Source organism: Falco peregrinus, chromosome 6 (genome assembly GCF_023634155.1).
Source record: "Falco peregrinus isolate bFalPer1 chromosome 6, bFalPer1.pri, whole genome shotgun sequence".
Classification (NCBI taxonomy): Eukaryota; Metazoa; Chordata; class Aves; order Falconiformes; family Falconidae; genus Falco; species Falco peregrinus.
In genome coordinates, this window is record NC_073726.1 from 44,312,925 (window position 1) to 44,333,275 (window position 20,351).

The 20,351-nt window shown below is 36.3% G+C and overlaps 1 long non-coding RNA gene across 2 annotated transcripts in view; it reads left to right on the forward strand.

Annotated features, from left to right (window-relative positions):
- Nucleotides 1–20,351, forward strand: part of LOC114013476 (uncharacterized) — a 46,399-nt gene that overhangs the window by 11,420 nt on the left and 14,628 nt on the right. The window contains exons 1-2 of one of the 2 annotated variants that reach the window (XR_003556478.2): nt 15,954–18,708; nt 19,876–19,982. This is a non-coding gene — a long non-coding RNA (uncharacterized LOC114013476). Of the gene's footprint in view, nt 1–15,953; nt 18,709–19,875; nt 19,983–20,351 lie in introns of those variants that run through there. The other variant, XR_008747900.1, reaches the window with a different exon arrangement.

The window sequence follows — 20,351 nt, forward strand, 5'->3', positions numbered from 1 at the left end:
AGAGTCAACTGGGGAGGTGTAAGCAAGCTATACTTTCCAAATAAGTATTGTAAGAACAGAATGGTTAATGTGCATAGTTTTCCCACAGAACTAAAATATCATTCTTCTGAAAAGTCAGTGTAAAAGTTGAAATAACAGTGATGCCAGAAAGTGTATATTCACTTTTTCCATGTACACTCAAGAATTTCTGTATAACTGGTCATCTGGGATAGTTTATAAGAAAAAAACATTTTGAAAGAGTTTCTTAAACATTGGTTGTTTCTTAAATGCATGTATTTTCCGTAAGTTGCCAGTGATGCTTATTTTTATTAGTACCTTTATGTAATCAAAGGTGATCACTCCAGGGAAGAATCTGAATAAATAGTTGGGTGATGGGAGGGAGTATGCTTGTTCTTATGGTCATTTAACCTGTGACACCTCTGTAGACTATCAGCAAGAGTGGTGTATTGGAGTTTTGTATATAAGAGATAGAGATAAGCACATGTTGGAATATGTGACTTGAGGGATCGCCTCCTAGACCCTACAAATATTTTATCACTCTAAAATGGCCAGCAGGTTTTCTAGCTCCTAGGATGTGGCAATTGAGAAAATGTTTAAAGTGATGGTGGTAGGTAGCAGTTACCTTGTGGGGCTATTCCCCACAAGAGGGATTATCCTATCACAAACTTGGGTATGGTAACTAGTAACTGTGAGTAATGTGGGTAATGTTATGTGGGTCACTAGGTCCTTGATGTACAGTGGTCTGCTAGTTTGGATCAACACAGGACCTTCCCTACTGTATTAGGGCTCAGGAAGAAAATGAAAGAGAGGGTATAGGAAATACAACTTAGAGCTGTGTAGCATGAGAATGCAAGGCTGACTTTATGCCAGTATAGGGATGTTAATGAAAAGTTTTAATCCAGTTAAAAACATTACTTGTTTGTAAGTACATAGTGAAAGATTAATATTTATATATTGTAAAAAAACCTATATGATGTGCTTGTTCCTATTCCTCTGAAAAGATGAGATGATAGAAATAGTGGTGAAACCTTGGGAGAAGACTAATGATAACTGTCCATTTAAAAAAAAAAATCCTTGTAGAAGCTAGTTTCCTCTGTAGTCTCCTTCAATTAGCACGAAACAATCATAGAGATATAATTATACTTCATTGAGGACCCATGAATCCAGGAAATGAAACAGCCCAGTCTCTTTAGACTCTACAACAGCAACGAGAGTTGTGCTTTGTGGATTCAATCTGTTTTCCTCGTGTCCCTGGCATGGATTGCAGCAGTTGTTACAAAGCTTGTCTAATAGTTTTTTAGCCATATTTTCTACTTACATGGAAATGAATTTGCTGCTAAAATTTTCTGGGTTTTTTTCTTGCAAACATTAGTATTCCATAGGAAGATGAGAGACAATTAGTGTTAAGAAGTCAGCATGTTACAGTAACAAACAATTAAGAAAATCGTGATTTATGAACCTCTTGGGGGGGAAAAAAAAAGCAAGAGTTGGACTTATGCTTAGCTTTCAGCAGGTTGAGAAAGCCGCAGACTAACTGGCAACAAGCAAAGCTTGGAGGTAGCTCACAAAATTTGAACAGATTGTTTTAACTTTTTGCTTTTATGGAGGCCTAGTATTTCTTTGTTTAAAAAGAAACAAATTTTTTTCTTAGAAGATGAGTAATTCAAATGAATTTTCATTGGTGTATTTAGACACTAGTGCTTCAGTATAATGCCCTTAATTAATGACTTTGGAAGGAAGACAAAGCAGAATGAAATTAGAGACATTCAAGACTGACTAATAGTTTGCCTAACTTTTGCAAGTCAACTGATACAAGGTTTCTAAACAGCTCATCAGAAAACAGAAGTTTCCGTAGAAAGTGTCACTTTCAAAAGCCTTTGAACATTTCTGTGGAAAGTAAGATACATGTTTGCATGTGACTCTAAAGAAATGACAGGTATGTTTAGCTGGTGTCATATCCACATTTATGGAATTTATAAGTACTGGTTAAATTCTCAAGCTGGAGGTGTCAGGCAAGCAATATGTATTTGGTAAAGTAGGTATTGCTAATTGGGTGGTTTTAGGTGAAAATCGGGCAGCAAAAGTCAAAGACAGAAAACTTTCATTGTAAGCATGTGAAGATCTTGGAATAGATGGATGGATAGGATTTCTGGTCAGACTGAGGACCTGCACAGCCAGTAACAATACAAGGGTGTGAGACAAGAAACCAGGATGCAGGAAAACAAATTTGGGCTGTGTTTTTCTTAGATTAAGACTGATTTCTCAAACTTGCGCATCCTGAGTGAGAGACCTGACTGTGGCAATTATGCTAATATCTTGATCGCAATATCTCTGTCCATTTGTTGGCAATATTAATTAGGCCAGGTAGAGATGGGGAGTTCACCTAGTGTTGATGTTCATGTCCTTTGTGTGGGTTACACAGAGCTAGGACTTGCAACTTGGTCTTCTCTGTTCCAGGCAACTAATTTGGCAAGTGGTGCTTCTGTGATGAGAAGACTGGTTTTCTGTTTACCATTTAAAAAGGCTTTGGCTTTGCTAACATCTAGAGAGAACTTCTTTTTTTTTTTCAATACTGAAATTAGTATTGAAAGGGAAACCACCTGATCCCCTAGGTGCAATGGCTGTATCTAGCTGAGACACAGCTGCTACAGCTCTGGTTGAAAGCTGTGGGTATATTCCTAGCACATCCACAGAAGGAAAGGAGCTAGAGGGAAAAAATGTCAGATGTTAAGTTTGTTGTAGCACCGTGTACCAGAGATGAGAATGTTTGTTTGTTGCTCTGTTGGGAAAAATTATGCTGTTTTTTTCCACTGCAAGAAAATACAAGGGAAAACTTCAGGCTCTTCTTTCACACTGATGTCACTATTCATGGACCAACAATCTCTCTTGTCTCCCTCTTTTTTCCCCCCTGTCTCTCTCCCCTGCCCCTCCCCTCAGCTTCAGTTCAAGAGAACACCTAAATGTGTGTGTCTGTTAAACGGAGCAGTTTAAGCTAATGTTTAGAACCCAATGACTGTTGGACAACAGCACACTTAAACAGATGGAGCATGCTGAATAGCTAGGCTGGGCTAAACCAGCCTTTCAATAAATAGAAATGGTGGAGTCAATGAAGTAACACTGGTGTCAGTGAGACTAAAAACTAGAGAATGGAATAAAGTTCCAACAAAACCTCTACTACATCATTTTCCTCAGACTGCTGTTTAAGTAGACTCACTCCAACCTGTTCTTCCTGATGCTTTTCTTTAGTTTCGTTAGTTTTCCTTCATAAAAGGGAAGCAGGTTGTTACCAAATGTCCTACTGTTGCTTCATTTCTACACGAGCAGAATTTTATAGCAGCAATGTCTGTGTTTCAGTTCTCTCAAAAAAGGAAAACTAAAGAATTTATCAAGAAAGAAGCAGAACCTGACAACTGCTTCATAGCAGAACAACATATCTGCTTTGTGTGGTATTTTTGCATTGTATTCCCACTGTGCACCAATACAATAAAGAATTTAATAAAATGCAATAGAGGGAAATATGTTCTCAAATGAGATGTGAAAACAGATGTGTTAATTCTGAAGAAAATGAGGGCATCACACTCGGTGATTTTTGGACTACAATGACATACACTTTACCACTGCTTTTTAACATTGTTCTTGTTCCATTGTTAAGACTGCAAGACTATTTCCTTTTAAATTCTATTTCATGTCACTTCCAAACTTAGATTTTAAAAATTAGGCAGAAAATCATTTAAGGATTATTCTGAGATTAATATTTTTCTGGAAGAAAAGAAAGAGGAATTTGATGTTATTACTATTTCAGTTAAGTGTGAAAACAGGTACAAAGGTGATATCTGCCAAAGTCACCTTAATACTATCACCTATCTCAGCCACTCAAGCAAGTGGGTTTGTTTAAAAAAAAAAAAAGATATCAGGAGAAAGGAGGAGAGCTGGTGGGAGAGAGACTGTTTTGGATAGACATGAGCATTCTGTGGAAAGGACGAGGTGATGGCCTATACTCAACTGTTTGTCCTGTTGCAGTAGATTATCTAGGTCATATTTATAAACTTGAAGCTCAAAAGACAGCTTTGGGATAAGTTTTGCAGTCTTTGAATTTTTTGTCTTGATACACAGACCAGAAAATAGTAATTGTTTATGGGGAAGATAGTGCTCAAGATATGTTGTGACTAATCATCCAGAAACTCAGGGTTTATAAAGCTGAAGTCTCCATGTAAACACAGGAGGAAGCAGGGACGTTTCTTGTTCATAGTGGAGATCTGTCTGCCTTTAGGGTCCAGGGCTGGCTGTACTTTGAAGATAAGTAGGATGGAACAGAAGCAAACAGATGTGAGGACATACATTTACAGTCTGAACTTTGGGTAGAGATTTAGGATTGCTTTGTGAGAACACTTGGCTGGGAGCTTACAACTGTTCTGAATTGCACAATGTGGTTTCCTTTCAAACATTATATAAATTGTGACAATATAAAATCTATTTTCTCTGAACTGGTAATTCTTGTATTTAATAGTTTGTGTTTGCTTGGTTGTTCTGACTGTTGCATTCTTGGCAAACGCTTCCACTTTGATAGTAAACTAGCCACTTTCATTGTAAAGTTGTAAAGATGGCTTTCAAAAATTAATGTTAAGTGGCATCCTTAGTAAAGGAAAGCAGTAAAGAAGCCTGAATGGAAGCATTTTAAAACTAATAATTGCTCATTAAGGACTCTGTCAGGTGGAAAACTTCTGCATTTATGTCAGAATTCGTAAATTTGTGCTTTACTCCTTACCAGTAGTACTAAACTAATTTGGAAGAATCTGGTATGTGCATTTCACCACAGAGCAATAGTAATGTTTAAAGGGAGGGTTTTGTGTAGCGAAGCTGTTCAGAATTTAATCTGCTCAAGTACACTGGTGAATGTCTTGCTTACAGGAGGAAAAAAAAAAAAACCATGGAAAGCCTTCTCAAAAATCAGACTAACACTTCTAAGGGCTGCTAGTATTTTGGAAGGATAATGCATATTCTTAATAATCTGCCAAACACACTGTTCAGGTTACATTTTGGAGTTGACTGTAGCAAGATTTTTAGCTAATGAACCTCTCTCATGCCCTTTATATCAATCAAAACCAAGTATACTTTGAGCTGATAGTGGGAAACAATCATAGGCACTTTTTTTTTACTTTATCCACCAAACATGAATTTTGATCCATGTCTTTCTATCCACCACTTTGACAGCACAACAATAAAATAAAGCTGGATTTATTTAGCTGACATCAAGACTCATTTTGTATTATCTTAGAGAAATCCATATTCTTGTGATGACTTTATCAAAGGTAGGAGATGACTGAACAATGGTACTACAAAATGAAGCTGTTATAGATATGAGTCATCTTTATTGGAAGAATAGAAATTGCCTACTTAAAGTCTTGAAATCCTAAACATTTAAAGTTTAACGCTACTTTTCATTATGCTTAGTATGACTTGTGCACTTTGATAGATGAAAATATTGCCCTTAATGCCAGACACTATTTCTGAATTAACAAAATGTCAATAGGTTGTATGGCATGATTTTCAATAAGCAGAATATATGTAAAAATAAAGGCTTTTGAAAAAGTATTGAAAATTGAGGTGATACAGGTGCTCATTGTGAAAAGAGCTAGAGGAATAACACACTTTACTCCAAAATAAATCATAACATTTCATTTCCCTAATCCTGAAAGTGAGGAAATTCTTTATGCTGTTACTTCGTTTTACTTGTTTTCTTTTCATAGGGGATAAATAATTCTGAGCAAGTTTTTTTTTATTGTTGGATTTAAAATATCTCCAGTTATGCCGCTATTTTCCCTGTTTAGGATAGTCCAGTTCTAATAGCTATGGGGTAGCGCAAAGAAACTGCTATGTCTGATGGGGATCATCTTTGACAAATCTACCAATAAGGTAGACAAGACTATGACTGGCAACAACAAAATGTTTCTAATTTCTGACTTAACACAATTTCCAGCTGTTTGACTGTCAAATGCACAAAATCATGTCAAGTACATCGGCAGGGTGATTTCTAAAAGTTAAACTCTAAGTTAAAATAGAAATCAAGACAGATGTACTCTTTGGCTCATTTATGTGGCTTGGGAGTTAAAAGAAGTATTATGCCTTTGAAGACTGGGACAAGATGGGAATACCACTACAGTTCGTTAATAAAATGATCTTATTTACAAATCGGAAAATGCTAAATGAAACAGTCCATTTGCCTCCCTAAAACAGCAGTTTTAGAAGTATACAGAAACTGAAATCCCTAGATATAACATTGGCATTTTCTCTTACAAAGTCATATGTCCAACATTTTACTCGCCCCAGAAACTTGAAAAATCAAAAATCTTTATAATAGAGTACCATCTGTTCAGATCCCAAACATGGTAGCTAAAATAAAAATATAATCTGGTGAGAAATTATGATTTTACAAAGCAACAAAACACCTTTCCAGCTATTTAAGACATATTCAAGCATTGTCCAGGATTTGATGTTATGTTTTACACAGCATAATATGTAGTAAATTGTTGCAATGTAAAAGGTAAAATGACAAATCCTCTTAGTAGAAAACAGTGACACTACTTCATGCTCTATCTGAAAAACATAAGAAATCTTCTACATTTACAAAGTCAATACTTATAAATCTATTAAACAAATTTAAAGTAATATAAACTGTTTCTGATCTCCACTGGTAGTGGATTTTGGATTTTCTAATATCTAATGTCAGTGAAGCTGGAAATTCTTATTTTTTGAACATTAGAAATATTTCCAAATATTTTGCTTGATATCTCTCTGGGGAAAAAAGCTCCTTATTTAGAGAAATCTTTCTCTTCTGGGTATGGCTAGACCTTAGTTCTGTGGTATTACAGTGTATTACATTGACAAGATAGAGGCAGAGTCAAATGTGCATGTGAAGGCTCATGAATTACACATTTAAAAACCAATTCTCAGTGAAGCAGAGGTGTAGTCAGAAAGAGGTGAAGAAAGCCTTAATAAATACACGTTATTACAACTGATAAGTACTTAGCAGTCTATGAAAATATTGGCAAGGCCTATGTGACAAAATAGATTTATATTCACAAAATAAAAAGAATGAGAGAACGTGAGCTGGTAAACTAGATTGGAATCAGTGAACTGAAAAATATTCTATAACTATTAAAAGGCTTGACTGTCTTTGTCAAAATAAAGTTTTTTACAGGCAGTAAAGAAAGATAAATGTTGCACTGAACTGTTGCAAAAACCTGTTTGTGGAATGGTGAAGAAAAATGCCTGAACATAAGAGTTGGGCACTATAATGTTCTCCAAGCTAGTCAAATGGCAGCTTTATTAGTTGAACATACTTTATTTTAAAAGACAGATGAAGAAAGCGACTGTATTCTAATCCAGAATCATTCACAGTGAAAATTAACAATAGCTAGCTACTCTAACCCTGATCTTGTACATTCACTGTTTTTCCTCCATTCATTGTTCTGTAGTTTTTCAGGATTCTCAGGAAAATTTGAGATAAGAAATTACTCTTGGTTCAAGTGTAGGGGAATATGCAAATTATATTTAAAGGTTATGGAATATATGGAGTAATTTGTATCATATGATTCAACTTCAAAGACTGATTAATTGTGAATTATTTATCATGACTTGTTCTAGGACTGATTTATCCTATTGCCATGGTTTAACCCCAGCTGGCAATTGAGCACCACACAGCTGCTCACTCACTCCCTCCTCACCCAGCAGGAGGGAGGAGGAGAATTGGAATGTAAAACTTGAGGGTTGAGATAAGAACAATTTAATAATTGAAAGAAAATAAAACCAAAACAATAATAATAACAAGTTATAATGAAAAGGAGGGGAGAGGAATGAAATCCAAAGGGAAGGCAGAAAAGAAAACAAGTGACATGTGACACAACTGTGACCGATGTCCAGCCAGTCCCCCAGTTTATATACACAGCATGACACCCCATGGTATGGAATATCCCTTTGAGTTCAGGTCAGCTGCCCTGGCTGTGTCCCCTCCCAGTTTCCCATGCCCCTCCAGCCCTTTTGCTGGCAGGGCCTGAGAAACCAAAAATGTCCCTGACGCAGTACTCAGTTTATCAACACCATTCCCATACAAAAGCCAAAGCACGGCATTGCACTAACCACCAAGAAGAAAATTAACTCTATCCCCATTGAAATCAGGGCACCTATAAATCCAATATTCAGGAAAATAGTTACCTCTGTCCATAGCAGTAGTCAGTCTAAATACTTGGTAGCATATTTAGTGTTAAAGCACTGGGAATCAAAACATGGAGACCTTGCAGAGACATACTGGAGAGGTGGTCTGTTTGTTCCCTTAATGCATAAAAGAATTGTGTGAATTTTCAAAAATACTTAAAGAAAATATAGAGTATTGAAAGGAGAAATGGTCTTCAGGCAAAGCAGTGATAAAGAGTACAATTTTAGAAAAGTTCCCTGGCTGTAAAAAAAAAAAAACCAAAAAAACCCAAAAAACAACAAAACAAAAACAAACAAAAAAAAAACCAAAAAGGAAAACAACCTAGAATCCATAGATGAACAGTATCTGACTACATTTTCAGTCCTGGAATTCAAACATAAGCTGATAGGTTAAAAAAAAAAAAAAAAAAGTTACACAACAGCTTAGAAGATTTGAGGTTAACCGGATGTATTACAATCCAGTAAAGCAGAACAAACTCTTAAATATAACAAAGTACTTCATATATGCCTCTAGCTGAAAAGCTCTAGAGAAAATAGGTATTTTAGCAACCTCACTAGTCAGGATAGAAAAATGACAATAGATAGCTAATTCAGAAGAAATACAAGAGTTTCAGACAATTTTATAGAGTGTTACATACTACACATAATATGCTTATTCAACAAGATCATGTGAGAAGGAGAAAGTTCCTTTTCTTGGAAGGAAACAAAGGCTATTGCACCTGAAGAGACTGAATGAACTGCTGATTATAGGGACCCGTTACAGTGGTAAGGATTGATGCAGAGGTCCCTACCAAAGTGCTAGTGGACTAGGGAGTCTGTTTAGATGAGAACATCTGAATCAATATTTATTCTGGGCTAACAAAGAAGATCCTAAGATCTGTGACACTCCTAAGCATGCATGGTCTAACAACCTTTTGATGTAGACACTGTCTAAATGAGAGTAAGGATTAATCGGAAACCTCTGGTAGAAGCTGAGCTGTTGCATTCCTATTTAAAAGGTGCTTTTGGCAAAATGGAAGGTGCTTCATGATGTTTCTATAGGTTAGGGAAGGGATCCAGGGAGGGATGTTCCATGTTGCTGCCACTGCTGGCTGCAGCCAGGGCATCCCTGGCCACCCAGAAGCCCTCAGATCAGAGGAATAAAGGTCAGAGTAGGCACAGAACATTGAACAACTCTCTTATGAGCTGATTTTTGTACACCTTCCCTCTGAAAAATAGCACTGTTCCAAGCATGTGGACTTTGTACTACCCTGGGAAATAAATAGCTAAATCTCAGTTGTTGGGAGTCATACTTTCTGAAAAAGTCCAGTTGGTCTATTAGTTTAAATGCATTAAAAGTGATATAAATAATAAAAGGATATTAATCCCACAGTATATTATGTATTTTGAAGCAAATTATATATTAGACTAGTGTAAAAAACCAAAAGATCTTAAAGTAGGCAGTATGGAGACTTTCAAGTGGGTAGAAAGGCTACTATTAAAATGCATACACTCCCCAAATTTAATTTTTTATCTCCATGTTCACATGCATTTTTATCACAGACAACACTACAAAGACTCAGCACAGTGCTCCTTTGAAAACAGAGTAGAAGGTTATGCATACCAGTATTTAATAGGCTTTCCAAGACAGGTGGTCTTGTGACTTGCAACGCAGCAGAGTATTATCATGCAGTGCGAGTGAGGGATGTTACGAAACAGTGTGAAAGCTTATTCAGAGCTGTGGATTAAAACGAGGAAAAAATAGTGTGAGGAAATTAATTTTTCAAATAGCTTCTGAAAAAGAGATAAATTCACACCAAGAAATCCCTTTGCTGAGGCTATCTTAAGATTACTAGATAAATATGAAAAATTGCAACCCTCTCCTTGTTTACCACTATAGATTAAATAAGGAATTCCTCCTTAAAGACCCTCCAGTATTTATTTCTGATTGGTTAACTGGGCAAACCACACAATTTGATCAAGTTTTTGGAGAGGAAAAATACTTTCTTTCTTAGCAAGAAATTAGTACTAACCCTGCACATTTTGAGAATTTTTTTTTTAATACCCTCCTATATGGTAGCCCTTGCTACTGTGCTGTGGATCTGAATGTACTAGGTGGGCACGAGCCCTACCATGTGTGGCAGTATCCTTTTATTGCTTGCAGGATTCAGCCACAGACATGCCTGCTAAGTGCTTTTCTAAAGTCAAAATATTCTTATGGTAGCTGTGGCTGTCAAAGAATATAAACAAGTCAAGGTCTGAGATGAAAGACTATATCTTTTACTGATATGTTCCTCTTTATATTGGTCGGTCTAATAAAAGATACCTTCTCCTTACAAGCCTTGCCTGTTAAGAGACTTTTTTTGCCTTGCAATACTAATAGACTTCAGTTTTTACCTGCTAGACTCTGAAATGCTCAAATATGAAAGGAGTTATTTCCTCTTACCCCCAGTGTATTCTCACTGGAAGAGTATGTTTTATTTAAAATGTAGGACATTTTGGGAAGAGAAGCAGCGGGCACAGTCATTTAATTACCTAGAGTGTTGACTCCTGATTTATATAGTGGGCAAAAGAAGTTCAACATACTGTAACACCGAGACACTGAGACAGTAGGAGTTGTCTTTTGCTATTTTAATCAATAATCTTACACAACTTCAACATTTTTCCTTTAGAAAATTTGAATTTTCAAGTAGATAGTGGATGCCACTCCTGACACTTTTTTTTTAATCTTAAAAAAGTTTTAACTTTGGCTTTAAGGAGTGCCTATATGTTTCACATATGTGTTTTGATTGGTATTCAGTTGCCCAGAGAAAAGAGTTCAGCTACCCAGCTGCCACCAGCTTTTCTAACTAGCCCTTGTGTGATGGTCATCTTTACCAGTTTCTTTTCCCTGTATCATGGGAACACTGCCTTTTTGGATACTTCTTGGAATAAAATAAATGAAAAAATATTAAGTACAGTGCAATTTTCTTATTGCATTAAATAAATAAAAAATAATCAAGATCAGTTTTCAAGAACATTTTAAGTTGGACTTTATTGATGTGAAGTAGTAATGGCTTTAGGAATTTTCTTTTTATATTTCTTACTGTAATCAACTTTTTTTCTGTTTCTTGATGTATAGTACTAAATTTAACTGTGGGAATATGCAGCCAATCATAAGCCATATAATTAAAAAGATAACAAGAAATGTCTTTATAAACTTCATTTTGCCTATTATCTAGTGTAGCATTTTTCTTAATAAAAATGAAAATAAAAAGAGAAAATGTCCTTATTAATCTACTCAAGTGCCAATTACTAATTTCAGTAGGAAAAACTGATGGCATGAGATGTTTCTGTGACACAGTGCATATAGTTGTATTAGATTTGTAAAACACAGAAATTAGTTTGCATCCCTTAAAATATTTTCTGAACTGTTAAGCTGCTCACACTGCTACCTCTGTTTCACCAGAATCGTTGAGGAAAAGCCAGATCAGTGGTCAGAGCTGAGCACAAGCACCGAGAGCTGAGTCTCTTGGGAGGGAGAAGTGGTTGCTGAGCCAGAGGGTGTCCTCAGGACCCAAACACCTTACCAGACTCTTCCAACACTCACCATATCCCTGAATTCACCTGCCTTCTCTCATCCTAGGCAAGTATCTACTCAAGGAGCTCAGCGGCCAGATACTGACTGTGTGGCTTTTGGTATTCCCCACTGACCCTGCAGGGCTGTATGGCACCTCACTTTAACCAGGCTTGACATATGTAAATGTCTACAGAAACAACCAGCCCCTTTCTGTCATAGCTACGTGGTTAGGTCAGACCCAGAAGCATCCCTCCACCATGCTCTTGGTGGGCGATGAGGGCAGTCTGACCCGCTCTCTCCCTGGAAGAACCCCATATACCTGGCCAGCTGTCTAGTACAGGTCAACATATCTGGAAAAGGACAAGAAGACCCTTCCTGAGTTGAAGACAAATAGATTTAGGTAAGGCTGTTTGCTAGGACACTCAGTCAGCAAGCAAGAGAACAGCTGTCATTCAATTTGTTTTACCTTTACAAACCAATTGTCTTTGCTTTTCTCATTTGCAGAGCAAATTTGGCAAACAATTTGGGCAAGCAATTTTGGCAAACCAAAGACCTTACTCAAAGCACAGCACCCTCCTGACCTCAGTGCCTTGTTGTTATCCAAATGCTGTGTAAACCACCTTGTTGCAGCACAAACAAACCAGTAGGCTGTAACAAGGCTTTACCATTGGTCAGATTCTACTGTCTGAGCTGTATCCCCTTCCTCTAGAGGTCAGACCACACCGCTCCTCCTCAGGGCTATTTAACCACTTAGCAGGAAGGAGCTACACTTGCACATCATCCACGTCAATCAACCCACTGCCTCTGAGGCAAGGCCACAGCTGCATGTTACCAATGCTGATCAACCCACTGCCCTCATTCCTCTACACCAGCTGACAGAGAGATAATTGGCTTTTTAATGCTGTGCAATGCATACCCTGCAGGGAGCAAACCACAGCTATCTCTGACAAGTAGTGCCAAGTGGTTCTTGTCTCCAAATGGCTTTGGAGATTATCTGTCCCACATCTCTTGAAGCTTCCTCAGTCCTCCCTCATTGGAAGAATTTGTCTAGAAGGCTCAGGGTGGTGGAATACAGGGAAGATCCCTTCTGTCTCATTTTCTCACATGACAACAGGTGATGGTGAAACCATAGAGTTGAAGAAGGGCAGGTTGAGAAAGGAGTCAGTAACACTGAACCTGGAAGATATCCTGGCTGTTGTTTTATGAAGAAGAAGGTGGCAAAGAGAGCTGAACCTGGTGGTTATACTTGAATCATGGTGAGCTGTATGCAATTCTAGTACTTTCTAAAGAAATCCTCCTTTGTTGGTTCTGAAATTTACAGATATAAATTGTGTTACAGATACTTTCTTCTATAAAATCTGAGATATTTTTGTACAAAAGCAAGTTTGAGAAGCTCTTTTTTCCACAGGACCATGTACACACAGACATCAATTGCATTGTCTTCCCTGAATGTACTGCTAGCATCCTTTGTTAGCACTCATGATTGGCCATGAGGTGGGCAAATTTGGGGTTAATTTTTTATCTGCTCTGTTTACTTTTCTGAAGTGTCACTACAAAAGTGCCATTTTTATGCTTATAAGAACATTCTCGGCATTCAACGTGGTTTAAAAATATCAGTAGAGATTCAGACAGCTTTTTGACCTTTTTTAATATCCTTGATTCTTAGTTTAGTGGATCCTTCAGATTAACTACTTTTTAGTAGTTTGGTTTTGGGTTTTTTTTTGTTAATGATAGCAAATTAGGATTTATTCATTCAATAACTATACCTAATGAGATGAAGATACTTCATTATTTTAAGGCTGCAAGGAAATATATCATTCTGCTTCTTTAAATGCAATACCTATTAAATAATTTGTCCTTTTCTTGCTACATTCAGATGATGCCATTTGTACAGAGCACTGAATCTACATAATGTTTATTTTTAAATTATTTTAATAGATTATTTAAATTATTTGCTTATTATTTTAGTTTAAATAAGGTTAAATATAAAAGTGTAGGGTCCTTATTTTCCAGAGTAGAATTCCAGGTTTATTTCAGACTGGAACTTGATTGTAAACAAAGCCAAATTTATTGAAGTGAATTCCATCTGAACTTGCAGCTGTCCTGTGTTTTGTTCACTGTTTTGGAACAATTAATGAAGAGACATGAAAGTCTGGAAAGGTAGTGACTCATTATAGGCATCTACCTAAAGAAAACAATGAGCTATGGGGAAATATTAGAGCAATTGAAGGAGGAAGAAGAGGTTAAATGTACCTGGCTGTACAAACAAAATGCAGACAAACATTTATTAATTTCAAACCCACTGCAAAATTTCTTTAAAGGAAAACTTGTTGCTTCTATAAACCATCCTTTCTTCATACTTTAACAAGTGTTAAGTATTGGGAAAACTTTTTTGGTTTTAAATTTTTTTGGACATAATCCCTTTCTGAGTTGAAATCTGCCTAAACCAGACCTAAGGATCATTTGTATTCCTAGCCTACCAATACTTCCAAATCCACATTTGTATGGAATAAACTTCTTTTGAAAAGGCAATAGGGGAGAATAATAGCTCTTTCTGTTAATGATTACCACGAGATCTTTTAAGCATAACTGAAGTAATCCATTTTTCATAACAGGGTGCACTTTTAATGCTTTGTTGAATCAGGATATATTATTGCCATTTAAGTAGAGGAGGCAAGTAATGCATTTCTAAGAATTCCATCTTTGAGAACTAGAAGCAATAAAGTACACTATTAATGACATTATTTTAATTTAAGTTTTCATATTAAGTAGTTGTCTTCCTTAATCATAATTCACCAGTTACACATTACAGGATTTTATAAAAAGGTATACTATAAGGCATTATAAGATATTTAAGGTATAAATTTGTATACAGAATGCTTCAGTGGTTACCTAGCTTTGTCTTGGTTATGCAGTTGGGTAGGATGCAAAGAATGTGCTATATCTGGTATCACCTCATCTGAGGATTTTTTTTGAAATATTTCTTGAGTCATTCTGGAAACCAAAGCCCCCTCTCTTTTTTCATCCCAGTACGATCTGGGAAGGAGGCAGCCCGATCTGCTCTGGGTCCCTTGGCTCTCGGTTCTGTGACTATCCTGGCAGTGGATAAGAAAGAAGAATTTCTGCTATATTCATGGGTATGAAGTGTTCGTAGAATCTTGCAGGTATAGCAGCCCTGCTTGGCATCTTGTTTTGATTTTAAACAACTATGTTTGACATTTTCTTTAGCCATATGGGTTTGTACATGAAAATGAAGGAGACCTGTAACCATGTGTTATTATGGGAAAAAAAAATCTCTGCTCTGTCCTTGCCAATTAAAATGTGATAATGGGTTTGGGCTACAAGAATAAGTTTCAGTTGCCTCATCTCAAGGTGTGGACTTTGTCTGACTTATGTACCAGGGGTCTAGCTGGCTGTTCTAGTCGTGCTTTTTCCTCTCCTGCTCTGTAGCTCCTTTGTTTCAGAATGAACAAACTGAGTATCCATTCAGATTCAATGAACAAGCCAAATGGACATAACCTCTGTGACTCTATTGTTTTATTAGATTAAAACTTGTAATCAAAACATTAATGTTGTGGCTAAAAATCACAGTATTACTGTCTTAATTTAGTTGTGTTTCTCTGTCTCACATTTTAAAATTCCTTGGGATTGTATAGGATAGTAAAAATTAACATTATTAATATTTTAGAGGTTTCAGTTAATAGATTTCTGGGTAATCTATAAAGGAGGAGAGCATCAATAAATAAAATATAATTTAAAATATTTTTTTAAAATTAAATTAATTATCATTTACATTCTAGTAGTTGATAGGTACTGTACTTTTAGCATGAGTTTTCTGCCCAGCATAATTTCCCAGAAACACTCTGCTCGGTTTGGTGAGATATAGCTCAGAGAGCACTGTTTCCTTCTTGTCTGGATAGACACCAGGTGATGCAGGTCATTGCTTGAATATTGACACCCCACTTGCATGGTTAGTTAGGACAGTGAAAGATGGAAAGCCAGTTTTCCCTGGAGGACACCAGACCAGGCTTTAGAGGAACCCTAATACGTGATGGCACAGACACTTGAGCACTTAGCACGTCATGAGTGCTTGTCCAGTACGCATATTTCTGAGAGAAATCATGTGGACACATTGTACTACTCTGAGTTGTTTTTTTTTTAAATTGGCAATTTCACTGCAGGTTGAGGAAAATGCCAGTACACTGTTATGTGTGTAAATCTAGATGGAGTTCTTTACTTTTATGGAAGAATGGAATAACTGCAAAATCAAAATGCAATTTCCTGAAGCACTATAGCAGATCGGAGAAGAGGTGATTAAGACAAAGGAAACTTAAAATGCAACATTTTAGTGCAATGTGAGAATACTAAGTTGATGCAAATCAAATTATGTCATCAGGGTTTCTCACACCGAATGTTGGATTCAGGCAGGAATAGGAAACAATGACAACATTTGAATTCAGTGGAAAATGCACTTTAAGTCAAAGAGTAATTTGGGTGGAAAATTTCCATCAGAACTAGCTTTAGGTAACTGAATTGCCACTGCTACAAATGTTTATAATTATTACCTCTAAATTTGCATGTATGCATTTGCATGTAAAAAAATCATTCCTAAAACTCTCCCCAAACAGTAATAGTGAGGCATGCTACTTTAGAAATGTCATAATTTTAGTGTTTATCTAAATGCTGAAGTTTCCAGCAGTGGAGCTATAGTCTGAATTTAGAGGACCAAACACTTATTAACGTGCAAAATTGCTTTAACGGATCTAGAAGTTCTCTTTCCATGCCAATATGATTTGCCTCATTAACATTACACTGTTGAATTCTTATCATTGCACAGGTGTAGAGTTGAAAATCATGGAGTTTCAAAACACCTGCTGTTTGGGCTCATCAAGCCATGATGATGTTCTTTCTTTGGTCCTTGATACTTTTACATTCATAGAAATCAGTTTAGTTTGTGACTATAGTTTTTATTTTGTTTCTGCATGAATGCAATTCTAGTCTTCAAACCAGACATTTACAGTGATTGTATTCAAAATCCTTTATGTGCATTCTAAATAATGCTTCAATTTAAGTTTAGAAGCAGGTACATTCATGGTAACAATTGATTGCAAGTCACTATTGCAGAATAGCAATGGAAGGTACGTTCAAAAATTTCAGTTATTAGTAGCATTTCAGGATTGTGACCTCAGTTTAGAAAACCATTAAGAAAAAATTCTTAGATGTAATAAAAATGCTACAATACTACTAGCATAATCTGGCTTTAAGAGCAAACCTAACATTAAACGTGTCAGAAGTATTTTCGTGAATATCAATGCACTGTTGAGGTAGCAGTTATAGTAATGTACTTTTTTTTGCTTCAAGAACTTCAGAAGCTTAGGAGTTTTTTGACTACTGGAATACTTAGAAGTGCTTTGTGGTAAAGTACAAGGACTAAAAATATTTTCTGAGCTAGTGTGTGCATATATGATACGTTCTCAAGTCTATGTTGGTCTTTATAGAAACTAGGAATAGATATAAAAGCATATCCATAAGATGTGGGTATAAGTTATACAAACAAATTGGGAAATATCATTAATATTTGCTCAGAGGTGACAAAATCTCTAAGAAGCTCTACCTTCTTTAAAAATAAAAATATATTTAAATCTGGATTTTTGTCAATAGCTAAAATCAAATTTCATTTAGAGAGCTATCTTGTTTAGCTTGCTACAGGGTTCTGCAGTTGTGAAATTTCTGTTTCTTGACAGAAAGAAGAAAAGAAAGTGTCTATAAATTATTTTGGTCAAAAAAGAAAAGTTATATATTTTATGAGGCTTTGTTTTGGCTATAATAGAGTTCTCCTTCCTGTCATCCAATTGTAAATTAGATAGCCATTAGCTATTCCTTTTAGGCAAATCTGGTAAGACTACATGTAATGTATTAGTGTTCCTTTTTTCTGTAATAATCCTATTACCAAAATATCATGGTATTTAACCAATTAACATAAAATGAAAAAAAGTGGTCATTCCTTTAGTAGTCTGCAATCATGTATTATAAAGAAGAAATCCCTACAGTTTGAGGTGAGAACTTGCTTTGTTGTCTTGTGCCTAATCAATGCTACAAAAGCTCTCTTATGCAGTGGGGTAGTGCCCTTTGTAAGCACATTATCCCACATAAAGAAAATTTTATTCTTTCAGGTGAATCTCTACAAGTCTTACCGTTTTGCTGAAGTAGAAGCAATTCTGTAGATGCCATCCTGCCTCAAGTAGATTAATCAGTGGAAAAGCATATGAGTGAATCCCTGTGAGAGCTTTTCAATACGCAGGTGCCCTTTTTAGGTAGCTCAAGGGGAGACCAGCATACCCTTCTTTCCTCTGTAAAATGAGGGTGCTAATACCAGCTTCAGTGGTGGACTGTGAGAATTAATTTATTAATGCTTAGAGTCCTGGATATTAGAGTCTGGATAAGAATGAATCATTGCCAGCATCAGTATTAAAACTAATTATGAGGATCTATAGCCAATTTCTACCAGTTTCCATGTTAGCATTTTGATGTATTTCATAGATTTTGTTGTAACTCCTTATGTAGAAAGGGGTGTAGTGAGTAATTCTGTAGTGCTGAAGAATGGTAGATTCACATCTTTATCGCCCTTTCATTTCTGGCATTTTTTGTGAACTAGTCTTTGTTCATATAAGGTGTTTTTTTTTTCACTTTCAGTTTGATCTTGTATCTCCTCAGGATTTTTGCAACACATAAAAAGAAGGTGTCAAAAACATATGCTTAGATCTGAAGGATATGCTACTGTGTATCCTTATCTACTGAAAGCCCTTCAAAATAATTCTTCTTCAAGCTTGTGGCCCTTGAACAAAGGATTACGTATATTGGATATATATTTGTTCTCATGTGGATTGGTGCGAGAAAATCCCATTAAAGCTAATGGGAGGTAGAAGAGCATATGTGAAGAAGGCAACATCCCTGAGGAGGTAATAAAGCTGTTCCATTTTCTGCCTACATAAAATGTCAGAGCCATCTAGAACTAATCTTGCTTATTATTAAGGGGAAAAAAAGCTTGAAAACTGCTGGAGAGTGAAAATGCAAGACTTCATCTGTATTCTTAAGTGTAATTAGAGAAAAAAAGTAATATTTAAATGATGTTTAATCCATGTTTGGTACATGCCTATACAAAGCTAAGATCATAATTGCCACAAACATTCTGTCATGGAAAACTAGGCATTATGTGGAGCAGCTGTGCTTGAGGACAAGTGAGGCAATGCAGCTACTCCCATTAATCAAGGAAAGCCATCTATGTTCCTACTCATTCCCACAGTATCAGCCACTGGTTTTTCTTTTATTCTGAGCGTGGGTATCAGATAGATGCTCATTTGATGAGTATTTCATTATAAATGAGCAATCTTTTCAGCCTGGACATAGACGCAATGCTTCTGGATTATTCTCTGTGTCACTGACACTTTAATGCAGGGCTGAAAAGCTTTTATATTAGTCATGTTCCTTTCTTGGGAGATGGATCTGCAGTGGTAATGATATTTTATCTTTCTTTCTTTCAGTAAAATAGCATGGGCGTGAGGCTGTCTCAACCAATTAAATATCAATTCATTTGAATCTTACACATGTCTAGCAATATCACTTTTAGACCAATGCAATTTTAATAGGTATCCTAGCAAATACTCAGCAGAAACAGGAATTTATACTGAATGTTTTGAAATCGATTGTGCTGTTTCTCTGATGGAGAAGCTGGCATTTTAACTTCTTGGGTCTTAAATAAATGTCAGATCTTACAAAATACAGTTTTTCTCTTTTAAATTCAGATAAGACTGTGGACATTCCCCATCTGTACATGAACTGGAGGTAGAGGGGGAGAGGAAGAGTATCATATACATGCTCTGTCCCAGAAGCTGGTTAGGATTGCTGTTTGAGGAGGGACAAGAATTTACATTATCTGTACTTTCCCTACCAGAAGTTTGATAGGGCGGCAAAAGTCACTCTGCCACACATAAAAAAAATTTCCATCCGCTAAATTATCTTCAGATTACTAGTTAACTGAAGCATGTGCAAACCATATTTTGCCACTCAAGAGATGGCATCTAGTTTCTCAGTTATTCATCCTAGTCAATAATGTTTTTCCTTTGCAGCCACCCTCTGGAAAACTTTTGGTGAGGGTGCATAACTGGTTTGCAGGTCCCCTGAAGAATTCTGCCCAAGAATGCACTCCTGCTTTTCAGCACCCAGTTCTCTGAAGGTAATTTAATGTGCTTTTCCCTGGCTTCCTTTTTCTTTTCTTTCCAAAGTTTTTATTAAGGTTAAAGTGCCGCTCTTCTCATTGACTTACATGTATTCTTTGTCAATCAACAACCCTGGTGTACATTGTCATGTTATTATATTAATGATATATTTGGTCCTAAACAATTGTCTGTAAATCTAATTATTTTGATTAATTTGTTTATTTTAAAACTTGGTTGCAAATATATTTGCACCTGCTGGATTCACATGGTAATTTTGGAAAGTATTTCAGAGGGTATATTCAAAACTGAGGTTAGCATGAGGTCAAGTGGGTGTTATCATTCTGTATGTCTTCCAGTTGCCTGACTTCCCAGGCTGACCATGCATA